The sequence below is a fragment of the Bubalus bubalis genome, chromosome 2 (genome assembly GCF_019923935.1).
Source record: "Bubalus bubalis isolate 160015118507 breed Murrah chromosome 2, NDDB_SH_1, whole genome shotgun sequence".
Taxonomy (NCBI): Eukaryota; Metazoa; Chordata; class Mammalia; order Artiodactyla; family Bovidae; genus Bubalus; species Bubalus bubalis.
The window spans coordinates 83160843-83174711 of record NC_059158.1 but is presented as its reverse complement, the minus strand read 5'-3'; the positions used below and the strand labels follow the sequence as shown (position 1 = coordinate 83174711).

General features: G+C 38.8%; 1 protein-coding gene across 1 annotated transcript in view; it reads right to left on the bottom strand.

Moving 5' to 3' along the window:
• The window catches only part of LOC102393604 (sodium channel protein type 3 subunit alpha), a 122197-nt gene that overhangs the window by 94872 nt on the left and 13456 nt on the right, over positions 1-13869 (bottom strand). Inside the window, exon 2 of the mRNA XM_006058565.4 lies at positions 4864-5059. The gene's annotated coding sequence lies outside the window, so the exon portion shown is untranslated. The remainder of the gene's footprint in view (positions 1-4863; positions 5060-13869) is intronic.

Sequence of the window (13869 nt, the reverse complement as noted above, 5' to 3'; positions counted from 1 at the left end):
AACTGCAGCACGCTAGGCCTCCCTGTCCATCACCAACTCCCAGAGTTTACTCAAACTCATGTCCATTGAGTCGGTGATGCCATCCAACCATCTCATCCTCTGTCGTCCCCTTCTCTTTCCCAGCATCAGGGTCTTTTCAAATAAGTCAGTTCTCCCAGCTTCAGGTTTTCCAGAATTCCAATTTCCCCTTGAAAGCTCCAATTTTAACATCGACAACAACTGCTATCATTTGCTTTCCCTGAAGTGACAGGTTTTTCCTTTATTCACTTTTGAGAAAATATGTGCCAAATATCCAAGTCTGAATAACCAGAGTTTGTCAGTTCTTTCTGTCAAGTGGAAATGGTGTTCCGTGAAAAAGTAATGCGCATTCAGTTCTTGACTGAAACAGTCACACAACTCTTTTCCTTGAGACAGCTTTAGTGCTCAGTCCACAGAGGAAATGCTTTCTGTATTCTTTCCCTATCATCATACAGAATATTAAAAATAAGTGTTCTATAGGGTCAAGATTTAATAAAACTAATAATTTTTACTGCCTCATCAAAGATGTTCTTATGCGAACCGGCATTTTTTTTTTTTTTCCTTACCAAAAATTGTGGTGAAGAAAACAAGGACTCCTCCTACAGTTTGGTGCCACTGCCTTGATTCCTGCTCAGGCGTTAGCAGTTCTACTTCCATGACTTTAGCACTATAGGTGCAAACGTCTGAGCAGTGAAAAAAGGCAAATGTCAATTTGGTGTTTTTTAAGAAAATAGTTTAGACCTCACAGACACTCTGAAGCGAACTCAGGAACAGCCCCGTGTCTGAAACCACCCTTTGAGAACAGCCTCCCTAAAAGGAAGCAGATGGACACCAGTGGTTTAAAGCAAAGGGCAAGAGAATTTTATTGTAGCTTTACTACTTGAGGGTGTGGACTTGGCGGTCAGGACTGCATTCAAGCCCTGGCTCCACTATGTTCTAGCAATGTGATAATTTTTTTTTTTTTATTCTTCATACTCGCCAGGTTCCCTATGAAGGTAATGAGAGAAATGACAGCACATACTTCATAGAGTTAATGTTAGCCTTTAAATGAGAAAATGCACTGAAAGCTGAGCAGGTGCCTGGAGGATAGAAGGTCTTCAATAAGTTAGAGAGAAAACAAACCATGGCTGGAGGTTTGTACTGAAGGCACAATTAGGAAGAGAAAACCAATGAGATTTTGTGATGATTTGATATGAAGGGTGAAGAAGAGTTATGGGGTCAAGTTCATCTCCAGATTTCTGGTTTAAGACTCAAGTTTAACCCAACCAAGAAGTAGAGGTTTGTAGGAATAAATTCTGCTTGAGTTTTATTTAGTTTGAGATGCCTGTGAGACAACTGGATGTATATTTATCTGAGACTCAAGAAAGCTGTCTGGGCTGGGTAAATGTTGATTAAGGAGTCACCAGTTAAAGCTGACAGAGAAGGCAATGGCATCCCACTCCAGTACTCTTGCCTGGAAAATCCCATGGACGGAGGAGCCTGGTGGGCTGCAGTCCATGGGGTCGCTAAGAGTCAGAGACGACTGAGTGACTTCACTTTCACTTTTCACTTTCATGCATTGGAGAAGGAAATGGCAACCCACTCCAGTGTTCTTGCCTGGACCAGGGATGGGGGAGCCTGGTGGGCTGCCGTCTATGGGATTTCATAGAGTTGGACACAACTGAAGTGACTTAGCAGCAGCAGCATGAAAGCTGAAGAATACACAGTACATTATTTAGGAAAAAATTGGAAATATGAAGAAGCAGGACTCTTGTGATTACCATTTTTTAAGGAGAGGGAACACAGAGGATATTAGACAGTGAAATTAGAACAGTTATATAGATGCCAAAAGAGGAATTTCTAAGGAGTTAATTAAAAGGCATGCATTGGATATGACAAAAAGCCCAGCTACCTGCCTTTAAAATAAATGAGGAACAGGCACAGAGAAGTAAAGTAATCTTCATTGAAGTATCTGTCTATTGACAAACACAGATTGTTGCCCTAAAGCGACACGTTTTCCGTACATTCTGTTCTTGACTGATTTTTCCTATTATTGTTGACATTTGTTATCTTGAATCTTACTATTGTGTGATTTGATATTAAAGATCTAAGCTGTGTATAAGTACAGAAAAATAGATTTGTGTAACCCAGTTCAGTTTTCCAGGTTCACATATCTGTGTGCTGTGATACTAACATAAGCTGCTGAAAACATGTAAAACCAACGAATACAATGAGTACAAAATTAATAACTGTTAGTGAATCAGAATCTGAGAAAAATGGCACAGTAAATATTTGAGATATGCCATAGCACTACCGCAGCAGAAACAAAAGTATTTTTTCCACTAGTCATTTAGCCCGTGAAGTCTCATCTTGCCTAATTTTCCAGAACAGAAGACAGTTTGGTGAATTGTATTGGTCTATAGCCTGTTAGTATCAATAGTCTCTCTCCGTCTCTCTCTGTAGGGATTTTTATAATTATGTTACAGACAAAATCAATTAGTTCTGGTCTATTTCCATGGAAACTGAATTATGTCAGAGGCTATAGATTTGCCATCTTCAAGGAAGGAAAGTTGTTCTGTGTCATACAACTTGAGAGATCAGGGAAGGAAAAAACAACATCCGAATATATTTTCATGTTCTTGACGACAAGAGAGAGTTGTCAGAGAAAGACTGGTTTCATTAGTGAGAATAGGATGCTGTCTGTGTTTTCTTGGTAACAACAAAAGAAATAGGAAGGGTATAATCTAAAAGATAGAATGGACCAATTAACTATTTTCCTACTAAAGAAAGTTATTATTTTTTCCAAAGGAATTTTCATTTAGGGCTTATAAGTGGCATGTGTGACCAAAAGCATATTTTATCAAAGGCATACACATAGCATTCAACACATTATAATAATAACCACTGGGCACTCACCAAGGCTGAATAAAATATTATTGTCTATGTTTTAAAAGTTTTGAAATTATTGCTTTGTTGGTGTGCCTACCTAACCAAGTGACTTTGAGGATTAAATAATAATAATAGATAAAACTCAATTGAATGATCACTATGTCTTAGATAATTTACGTCATGTAATTTACGTACACTAACTTATTTAATTGTCATTTTAACCCTATGAGGGTATTACTATTACTATTTTCCCCATTTTACAGATAGGAAAACCTAGGTATAGGTAGGTTGGATAATTTGTCCAAGTTACAAAAGTAATAAGGAATCAGGATTTGAATACAGATAGTTTAGGATAAAGCCTGGGTCCCAAGCCTGCAAAATGAGAAGAATTTTAGTTCATGTCTTCAGAAATGGAATTACGATGAGTCAGCTACCTTATTAGGAGGTTATTATGTATAGAGGTTGTTATGTATGTATTAAGTTAGGAATGGGGTGGTACCATCTAAGAAGCACAGCAATAGAGTCCTCACCTTTGCTTTAAAATACAAAACAAACAGGAATGAATTAATAAACATAAAAGGCACATCTAATAGATACCTGTTCACATGTATGTTAAACATTTTGGAGCTATTTAAAGGTAAATTAAATTAACTAACGGTCTGGACAAACCTATTGAGAAAGTAACTCTGTAGTGTGGCTATCACCATACTATGGCCAAATACAAATTAAATCTCGACTTTCTCTACTATTGTTCCCTTCCTGTCAGATAAACACATGATTGTCCATAAAAGAACTATTTTGGTCTTTTTCTACCTGGACTTAATGTCAGGCATCTGAAAAAAATAGCTGAATGTGAAAGCAGAAGTTCATCTCTGGCTTCAGAACAGTTTTTGTCTTGGAAATAATTATTATCTTTTAGGAGATGATGTTGCCTGTGACTTTATCATTATCAGATAGATATATGCTCAGAGAGACAACTGCTAACTAATAATGACAATTAAGCCAATATTGTAATAAACAAATCAGCATCACTGGTTTTATCAGCTCCTCAGTTTGTCTACTGTGTTTTCAAACTGAAGTAAATTTTGTGTTCATCTTCCCAACAGCCATTCCACTTCAATACCTCTTTCAAACCCCTTGCCTATCATTAGTTAAGGATTAGACATTTGGTCCAGTTCTGGCCAATACAAGGTGAGGGCAAGTCTGCCAACCTGGCATCTGTAAAAGTTTTCTTCACTCAAAAAAGACTGAGGGGGAGACAGAGTTCTCGGTCCCGTGGACATTGTTGCATCAGGGTATGATGGTCCTACTGCCGGCACTTAAAACCAGGAGGCGTGCCACTGTGAGGGCAAAGCTGACACGCTGAGGGTGGCAGATCACAGAGACAGATCTGCCCTTGGGCTCTTGATAGATCACTCACCTCCTGGACCCAAGCAGCCTCTGCACTGCTTGTTAGTTCAATAAACATCCTTCTTGACTTAGATAATTTTAGACAGCTTTTTTCATTAGTTGCGGCTGATACACCAAACAAATAAACACTCCTCGGTAGGTTCAAAAACTTGGCCAGTCCAGGAGCCAGCTTACAGTCCAATTCTGACTACATATTTAGATGTCCTTTATCCTATACACATAGATGACCTACAGAACCAATTACCAAATAAACAAGTTCAACTAAATACAATCCTGGATAATTTGCTGAATACACAAGATGAATGTGTCTCTTGAGAGAAAAAGAAATAAAATGCTGGTTTAGTTTCTCTTGACTTACATCAATAGCCTTTGTCATCTTTCCACTCCCTGAGGTCATCTCTGCCATGTCTCTTGAGTGTTTTTCTCTTTGGGAGGAACAAACTAGCAAGGAGGCAGGAAATCCCTCTTCTGCCTACTTTTTGTCCTGAAACTGTTGCCATTGTTAGTTTACTAGATTTTAGTTTACTTTGCACAAACACGATTTAGACCCACTAGAAGTTTAGGTACCTTATATAGTCACAGCACCTTTTTCCGGAAAAAACTCCAGGCCAATTCTGGGAATTATCTCATCTGTTCTTATACGACCCTTATAAGAGATTCTGTGTTTTTATTCCAGTATGCCACTCTGCCACAAATCCTTGACAGGTATCTCATCCCTGATGAACTCTGATGTGGCTTGACATTACCTTCCTTGTTCCATGATCTGTGAAGAAAGAGAACACAGGTGAAGTGAATCCAGCACCTTTGGCATTTGGATTGATATGGGTACTCTGTTTCTGGATCTGGATTTTGTATGCACTTTGTTTACTTATAGTCCTAGATCAAGAAATCAGGACTGACACGAAACATGATGTGTGAGCCTTATGAGCAGCGTACCTTTGTGTGCTCAAGGTGATGATGGGACCGGGAACCATTGTCAGGGCCCTGCAGTGGGCATGGGACTCACCTCCTTCAGTGGCAACCTTGATTCCAGTCCTTCTGAAGACAGACTGGAGCTCCAGGGCATCTGCCTGTTCTTCACCTCCTACTTCCTTCCCTCCTCTCCTCTCTTTACTGCCCCTTTGCTTCTTTTCTTCAAATACCAGAAAGATCAAAGAGGTAGACCCTTGGAGTGTAGGGTACACATGGAGGTTATGGGTTATTATCCTAATTCCTTTTCCTCTCCACCTAAAATCCCATTTTATTTGCTAAGATAAGACCAATAAACTTTATTCAATGGCTTCTATGAATAAATTTTAGATAAGCAGAGGTGAAAAAAACCAGCATGTTAAACCAAGGCGTAATATATATCAATCTGATGTCATAGTCCTTCCGGCTATAACCATTAGCAATGGCTAAGCCTAGTTAAACCAATGATTATTTAAAAGGACAATATATGAAAGTGAAAGTGTTAGTTGCTCAGTTGTGTCTGACTCTTTGCAACTCCATGGACTGTAGCCAACCAGGCTCTTCTGTCCATGGGATTTTCCAGGCAAGAATCCTGGAGCGGGTTGCCATTTCCTCCTCCAGGGGATCTTCCCAACACATGGATCAAACCCAGGTCTCCCACATTGCAGGCAGATTATTTACCATCTGAGCCACCAGGGATACCCAATCAGTATCCCTGATTTAAATCAGCAATTAGTATTTTTTAAAATATTTCATTTCACATATACAAATCTTACATGGCAAACCAGTCTGGATCCTCATGAATGAATCTCTTTTTACAATTTACTGTGAAAAAAAAAGTCCCATTAAATGTCACCTTTTTATTTAATACATAGTTTTTTTTTTTTAAACTTCATCTCCAGAGGAGAACTCACTCCTAAGCAGCAAAGCTCTTCTTTAATCTGTCATCAGAGTGATCTTTTAAAAATATGTATCTTATCCTTATTAAACTTTATAAGTGCTTCTCAGTGAGTTATACTTAGGAAAGTGTGCCGGTGCCTTTATGATCTGGCCTTTTTCTTTCCTCTCTTTCACTTGGTAGCAACACAGACCTGGCTCTGCCATTTGCTAGCTGTTTAACATTGAACATGTTACCTGACCAGTCCAATTTTTAGTTTCCTCTCTATTAATGGAAACTATAATACCCATGGAAAGAGGGTTGTTGTTAGAATTAAATGATCTTCACACACACACACATGCATGTAGAGTCACTTGTACAATAGCTGGTATAAAGTAGGTTTTCCATAAAAGCTGGAGGTTTTAGTAATAATAGAAGTAGCAATAATAGGAATAACAGTATTATAGTTATTATTACTTTACTAATACCCATCATCAGATCTTGAAGCATTAAATTGCATTCAAGTATTAAATTGTTAAATTTATAGTCCTTAAATAAATGTTAGTTGCTTCTACTTTATAGTCACAGGCTAATAAACACTACTTCTCTCCTTCACAGCATATAAATAACTGAGTTTTCAATACCTTGATCTCCATCCTGACTTATAATGAGCATGGTATTAAATAACTAAAATATCAAATTTAGATATTCTAAATTATGTGCAGTCTTTTCTTTGGAGACATTTTCAGCCTTTTCTCTGGTGCAGGGGTGAAGTTGGGAGGACTAAATATCAAAGAGAAACTAAGAACTTAAGGATGAACAGAAGAGTAGAGTTTGAAAAAGCATGCCAGAAAGTTCTGATTCACTTGAGTTCTTCTTCTTCACCCTCCCCTTGTGAAAATCACTGATTCACGGATTAGAGAAAATATATCTCACGGCCTGGGCTCCAAATGGGAGAGATTTTTTTCAGTCTCGAGTACACATGGGAAATAGTGATTTCTGCATATGGTTTCACACTCCAATTTAGGTCCAATACTTTGAGTTGTATTATGTCTTAATAAGATCTCTATCTCACTCATCATTCAAAGAAGACCACGGTTTATAGATTAATTGTAAGATAAAATAGGACTACTTGAGTTAAGAAGAGAATGAGGATTCTTTAAATCAGTTCTGAACTTCAGTGAGCATAAGAATCACTTGGACTGCTTACTAAATCTGTAGACTTCTGGGTTCAATCTATGGAGATTCTGAAAAAGATGGTCTTGGGCAAGACCCAGGGATCTGCATTTTAAAACAGTTCCTTAGATTAATTTGATGGAAATGGCACATAGAGTACAGTTTAAGAAGGTTATTCTGAAAGGAAAGAGTAGAGATTACTATGAATATGAGATGGTCACTTTATATAATCAAGGCTGGAATTTAGCGCTAATGTTCCCAATAGGTAAGGAAAAGTGGAAGTACACAGAATCATATGTATCTGATTTTATTTTAGGAAACAAAACCAAAAAAAAAGATTCTTAAACACTGTGTGTAAAAAGACAATCTTTCTCCAAGAACCAAACTGACGGAAGAAGTTTTGCTATCAAGGAACACTACATAACATGCTTAGCAGATATCTTAAATTTAATTTCACAGAAGACCCATACAAGGTTTAATCTAATAAGACTTATACTAATGGTTAAAGTAGTTGAACTCAGTGAATTCCATTAAGATGGTGATGAGATAAGATGATTTAGAAACTATACTTTCAGATTATTTAATATAAGTATTGGACCTACAGATCCCCCCAAAATGGATAGCCTGCCTTTGAAATTATCTTAAAAGAATTTTAGCAGTTCAAAAATTAAGGAGAATTCTTTATACCATGAATGAGGAAGTTGTTATTCAAAGAGTATGACAGAAACTTTACTCTAAAAAGGGTAGGTGTCACCAGCTGAGGAACTTTGCTTTAATTTTATTTTTCTTAGCTCATTTTTAATTATAGTGTTAATATTATTAATTGTAATATTAATACCAACAGTTGAATTTTCTAGAGATGAGTTTTATATTTCCTTTTGTGTAGGTTTATCCTAACAATTGATTTATCCTTTAATTTCTTCTAGTCCAGTGTTTAATTTTTGTCTTGAAATTATCTTAAAAGAATTTTAGCAGTTCAGAAATTAAGGGGAATTCTTTATACCATGAATGAGGAAGTTGTTATTCAAAGAGTATGACAGAAACTTTACTCTAAAAAAGGTAGGTGTCCATTGTTTTTAAACTTTATTTTGCCTCTTTAGTTTATCCTTTAACTATTTGCAAGAATACACAGAAGAACTATACAAAAAAGATCTTCACGACCCAGATAATCATGATGGTGTGATCACTGACCTAGAGCCAGACATCCTGGAATGTGAAGTCAAGTGGGCCTTAGAAAGCATCACTACTAACAAAGCTAGTGGAGGTGATGGAATTCCAGTTGAACTATTCCAAATCCTGAAAGATGATGCTGTGAAAGTGCTGCACTCAATATGCCAGCAAATTTGGAAAACTCAGCAGTGGCCACAGGACTGGAAAAGGTCAGTTTTCATTCCAATCCCAAAGAAAGGCAATGCCAAAGAATGCTAAAACTACCGCACAACTGCACTCATCTCACACGCTAGTAAAGTAATGCTCAAAATTCTCCAAGCCGGGCTTTGGCAATATGTGAACCGTGAACTTCCTGATGTTCAAGCTGGTTTTAGAAAAGGCAGAGGAACCAGAGATCAAATTGCCAACATCCACTGGATCATGGAAAAAGCAAGAGAGTTCCAGAAAAACATCTATTTCTGCTTTATTGACTATGCCAAAGCCTTTGACTGTGTGCATCACAATAAACTGTGGGAAATTCTGAAAGACATGGGAATACCAGACCACCTGACTTGGCTCTTGAGAAACTTGTATGCAGGTCAGGAAGCAACAGTTAGAACTGGACATGGAACAACAGACTGGTTCCAAATAGGCAAAAGGAGTACGTCAAGGCTGTATATTGTCACCCTGTTTATTTAACTTATATGCAGAGTACATCATGAGAAATGCTGGACTGGAAGAAACACAAGCTGGAATCAAGATTGCCAGGAGAAATATCAATCACCTCACATATGCAGATGACACCACCCTTATGGCAGAAAGTGAAGAGGAACGAAAAAGCCTCTTGATGAAACTGAAAGTGGAGAGTGCAAAAGTTGGCTTAAAGCTCAACATTCATAAAACGAAGATTATGGCATCTGGTCCCATCACTTCATGGGAAATAGATGGGGAAACAGTGGAAACAGTGTCAGACTTTATTTTTTTGGGGCTCCAAAATCACTGCAGATGGTGACTGCAGCCATGGAATTAAAAGACGCTTACTCCTTGGAAGGAAAGTTATGACCAACCTAGATAGCATATTGAAAAGCAGAGACATTACTTTGCCAACAAAGTCCATCTAGTCAAGGCTATGTTTTTTTCTGTGGTCGTGTATGGATGTGAGAGTTGGACTGTGAAGAAGGCTGAGCGTGGAAGAATTGATGCTTTTGAACTGTGGTGTTGGAGGAGACTCTTGAGAGTCCCTTGGACTGCAAGGAGATCCAACCAGTCCATTCTGAAGGAGATCAGCCCTGGGATTTCTTTGGAAGGAATGATGCTAAAGCTGAAACTCCAGTACTTTGGCCACTTCATGTGAAGAGTTGACTCATTGGAAAAGACTCTGATGCTGGGAGGGATTGGGGGCAGGAGGAGAAGGGGACGACAGAGGATGAGATGGCTGGATGGCATCGCTGACTCGATGGATGTTAGTCTGGGTGAACTCCGGGAGTTGGTGATGGACAGGGAGGCCTGGCGTGCTGCGATTCATGGGGTCGCAAAGAATCGGACATGACTGAGCGACTGAACTGAACTGAACTTAACTATTTTGGCGGCTTCCTGGTAACTCATGCAACAGTAAAGAATCTGCCTGGCAAGCAGGAGACCCGAGTTCAATCCCTCACTCTACAAGATCCCCTGGAGAAGGAAATATCAACCACTCCAGTATTCTTGCCAGGAGAATTCCTTGGACAGAGGAGCTTGGTGGCTACAGTCCATGGGGTGCCAAAGAGTCGGACGTGACTGACTTTCATTTTTACTTCACTTAGCTATTTTTAGCCATTTATGCAGCTTTCTTTCCTTTCAATCCATTTATCCTCCTTTATGTTGACATAATGTACCTGCTTCAGAATTTTCCAGATCAAAACCATTTCTGGCAGGCATTTGACTGTAAAACTCTGGGGACTCAGTTAGCCCTTTGTGCAGGGGCTGAAGTAAATCCAAAGCCACACGCTAAGGAGTTCACAAGTATTGTCATCAGGTCCCTGGCAGCGTTTCCCCGTGGGGAGGGGACCTCCTTCCATCTGGATGGGATTGCTGGTTGGCTTTCAGCGTCTGTAATAGCCCTATCCTACCAGCTGCTCCTTTGGTTTTAGGACTTGAAACTGTTATCAGGTAAATAACTTCAAATGGTCAAATCACCAAGATGTTATGAAGTAATATACTGAGAATTTTGTCTAGGAAGGAAAACCACACATCTACTTCTCTGGGTACTTCAGATTCTCCTGGAGTAAATTTGACCATTAGAAGACTAAATGAAGGTCTCAGTTAATTTAAAATCTGGGATTTCTTTCTTTGAATTGTATTAAATTCATTTCTGCCTTACTCTAAAAATGTTGAGGCTGAGACTCAGAAGCTTAAATGTACATTCTAAAACAGTGACTTCATTAATGCGCAATATTGAACAGGTTTAATCATCTACATTTTCTCCATTTTCATCGTCTTCAACTGCCTGTTGCTCATGGATTTTGAAAAAATAATGTACCATTTTACTTTATTTTTTATAAAGAGATAAAATATAATAAAAACAAAAAGTTGTTGCTGTTCAGTTGCCAAGTTGTGTCTGACTCTTTTGTGACCATATGGACTGCAGCCCACCAGGCTCCTCTGTCCATGGGATTCCCAGGCTAGAATACTGGAATGGGTTGCCATTTCCTTCTCCATAAATAAAAGTTAAATTTCTTTAGATACATGATTTAAAAGATGTATTGGAACTTGGAAGTCCAGTATTCTAAAACTGAAAAGGCTCCTTCTGGCATCTAGTTTCACCATTAGAGTGTTTGTCAGTGGTCCTCAAAATTTAGCGTCAGAATCACCTGTAGGACTTTTAGTAAATCACAGCTTGCCAGGTTCCACCCCAGAGTTGCTTATAGATACAGGTGAAGCCCCAAATTTTGTGTTTCTAATAAGCACACACAGGATGCTGATGATGTTAGCCCAGGAATCACATTTTGACAATGACTGGCTGATAGAATCCAGAAATTGTTTTGTTTGTTTGTTTGTTCTGCTTTTTGTTGTTGAACTTAGAAGCATATGTGCCAGTCATACTGTTCTCATTTTTATGATTTCTCAAAGATAATAGCCATAGCTTCTTCAGTCTCATTGTTTATTTGTTTAATGTCCTGTGGTGTAATTCTTCTGAACCTGGAAGCTTAAAATGATTTATGGCAGTATTTCACAGAAGCCTGCAATAGCTTTGTAAGCGTCTCCCTGATTCCGGCCTGACTCCCATGGAGCCTATTTTCACCCAGCAGTCAGAGTGATTTGGGGAAAAGAGAAAACAAATCGAGTTATTTCTCTGTGCAGGAGCCTACAGGAGCTACCCAGAGAAAAGGCCAAATTCTGTATAATTGCCTCTAAGACCTTATGAATGGCTTTCCAGTTACCTTGCTGAACTCATCCTGAACTCATTGCTCTCCTTTTTTCTCACTCCTCTCTAGCCACACTGGCTACTGGCTGTCCTCTGCACCTCCCAAACGCAGATATACTGCTCAGTCTCCTAGGAATGTTCTTTCCTCTAGATAACCTAACTTTCTCATCTGCAAGTCTTGGTCAAAACTTTACCTTTTCAAAGAGACCTTCTGTGCTTCCCCTCCATCTCCTTACCCCACTTTATTGTTTCCAAAGCACTTATCACCTTATTATGTACTATATAATTAACTGATTTATAATGTCTATTATTCACTTTCTATTTTTCCTGGGTAGAACATAAGACTTAAAGGAGCTGGAATATTCCTTTCTTGGTCCCTTTTGTTCACCAGTGAATCCCAACTACTTAGAACAGTGCATGGCACATAGTGGGTGCTCAACAGATATTTTTTGAATAAATGAATTACTTAATGTTAGTTTCTTATAAAGATTTAAACTTTTTACTTAGATTTGCTATTTCAAATTCAGCCTACAACTACTCTTTAGAAAGTCTTGTATTCTATTTAGGTAGCATATTTTATAATAGCAAAGTCTAGAAAAAAACTGAAATATCCACTCATATAGGATTGGTTAGGTAAATAAAGTAACTTAGTTTTGTGTCATATAGCCATGAAGATGGTAAAACATAGAAAAGCAACAAAAGCCAAATACTGTATAGGCACAATATTTGCTAATTATGTAGTTGTATTTCTTCTAGATCACATACATACATTCAAAACCTGTTTACCTCAAAGATTATTGACTAAGTATGCTGAGTTTGGGCTTCCCTGGTGGCTCAGGAGTAAAGAATCTGCTGCCAATGCAGGAGACCTGGGTTCAATCCATCCCTGGGTCAGGAAGATTCCCTGGAGAAGGAAATGGCAACACTCCAGTATTCTTGCCTGGGAAATCCCATGGAAAGAGAAGCCTGGGCTACAGTCTATGGGGTCTCAAAGAGTCGGACACAACTCAGCGACTAAACAACAACATGCTGAGTTTATCAGACCCTCTTTAATACAAAGCAAAGTGAGGAATGAATATTTTACTTAAAGAATTCCACACCTCAAAATATCTTAGAGAAGGAATAGTAATGATAATAGAGGACACTGACTTGCTCTGTGCCAGGCACTGATTAGCTCATTTTTATCTTGACAGTAACTCTATGAGATAAAGGTGATTATTGTCCTCATTTTGCAGATAAGGAAACAATAGGATTCAGAGAGGATAAGTAATACGTCCAAAGTCACATGGCTAGTAATCATGCCACCAAATCCAGTGTCCTTTTTTTCTTCAGTTCAGTTCAGTTTAGTTGCTTAGTCGTGTCCAACTCTTTGCGACCCCATGAATCGCAGCACTCCAGGCCTCCCTGTCCATCACCAACTCCCGGAGTTCACCCAAACCCATGTCCATTGAGTCGGTGATGCCATTCAGCCATCTCATCCTCTGTCGTCCCTTTTTCCTCCTGCCCCCAATCCCTTCCAGCATCAGAGTCTTTTCCAATGAGTCAACTCTTCACATGAGGTGGCCAAAGTACTGGAGTTTCAGCTTTAGCATCACTCCTTCCAAAGAAATCCCAGGGCTGATCTCCTTCAGAATGGACTGGTTGGATCTCCTTGCAGTCCATGGGACTCTCAAGAGTCTTCTCCAAAACCACAGTTCAAAAGCATCAATTCTTCGGTGCTCAGCATTCTTTACAGTCCAACTCTCACATCCATACATGACTACTGGAAAAACCATAGCCTTGACTAGATGGACTTTGTTGGCAAAGTCTCTGCTTTTGAATATGCTATCTAGGTTGGTCATAACTTTCCTTCCAAGGAGTAAGCATCTTTTCATTTCATGGCTGCAATCACCATCTGCAGTGATTTTGGAGCCCCCCAAAATAAAGTCTGACACTGTTTCCACTGTTCCCCATTTATTTCCCATGAAGTGATGGGACCAGATGCCATGATCTTCGTTTTATGAATGTTGAGCTTTAAGCC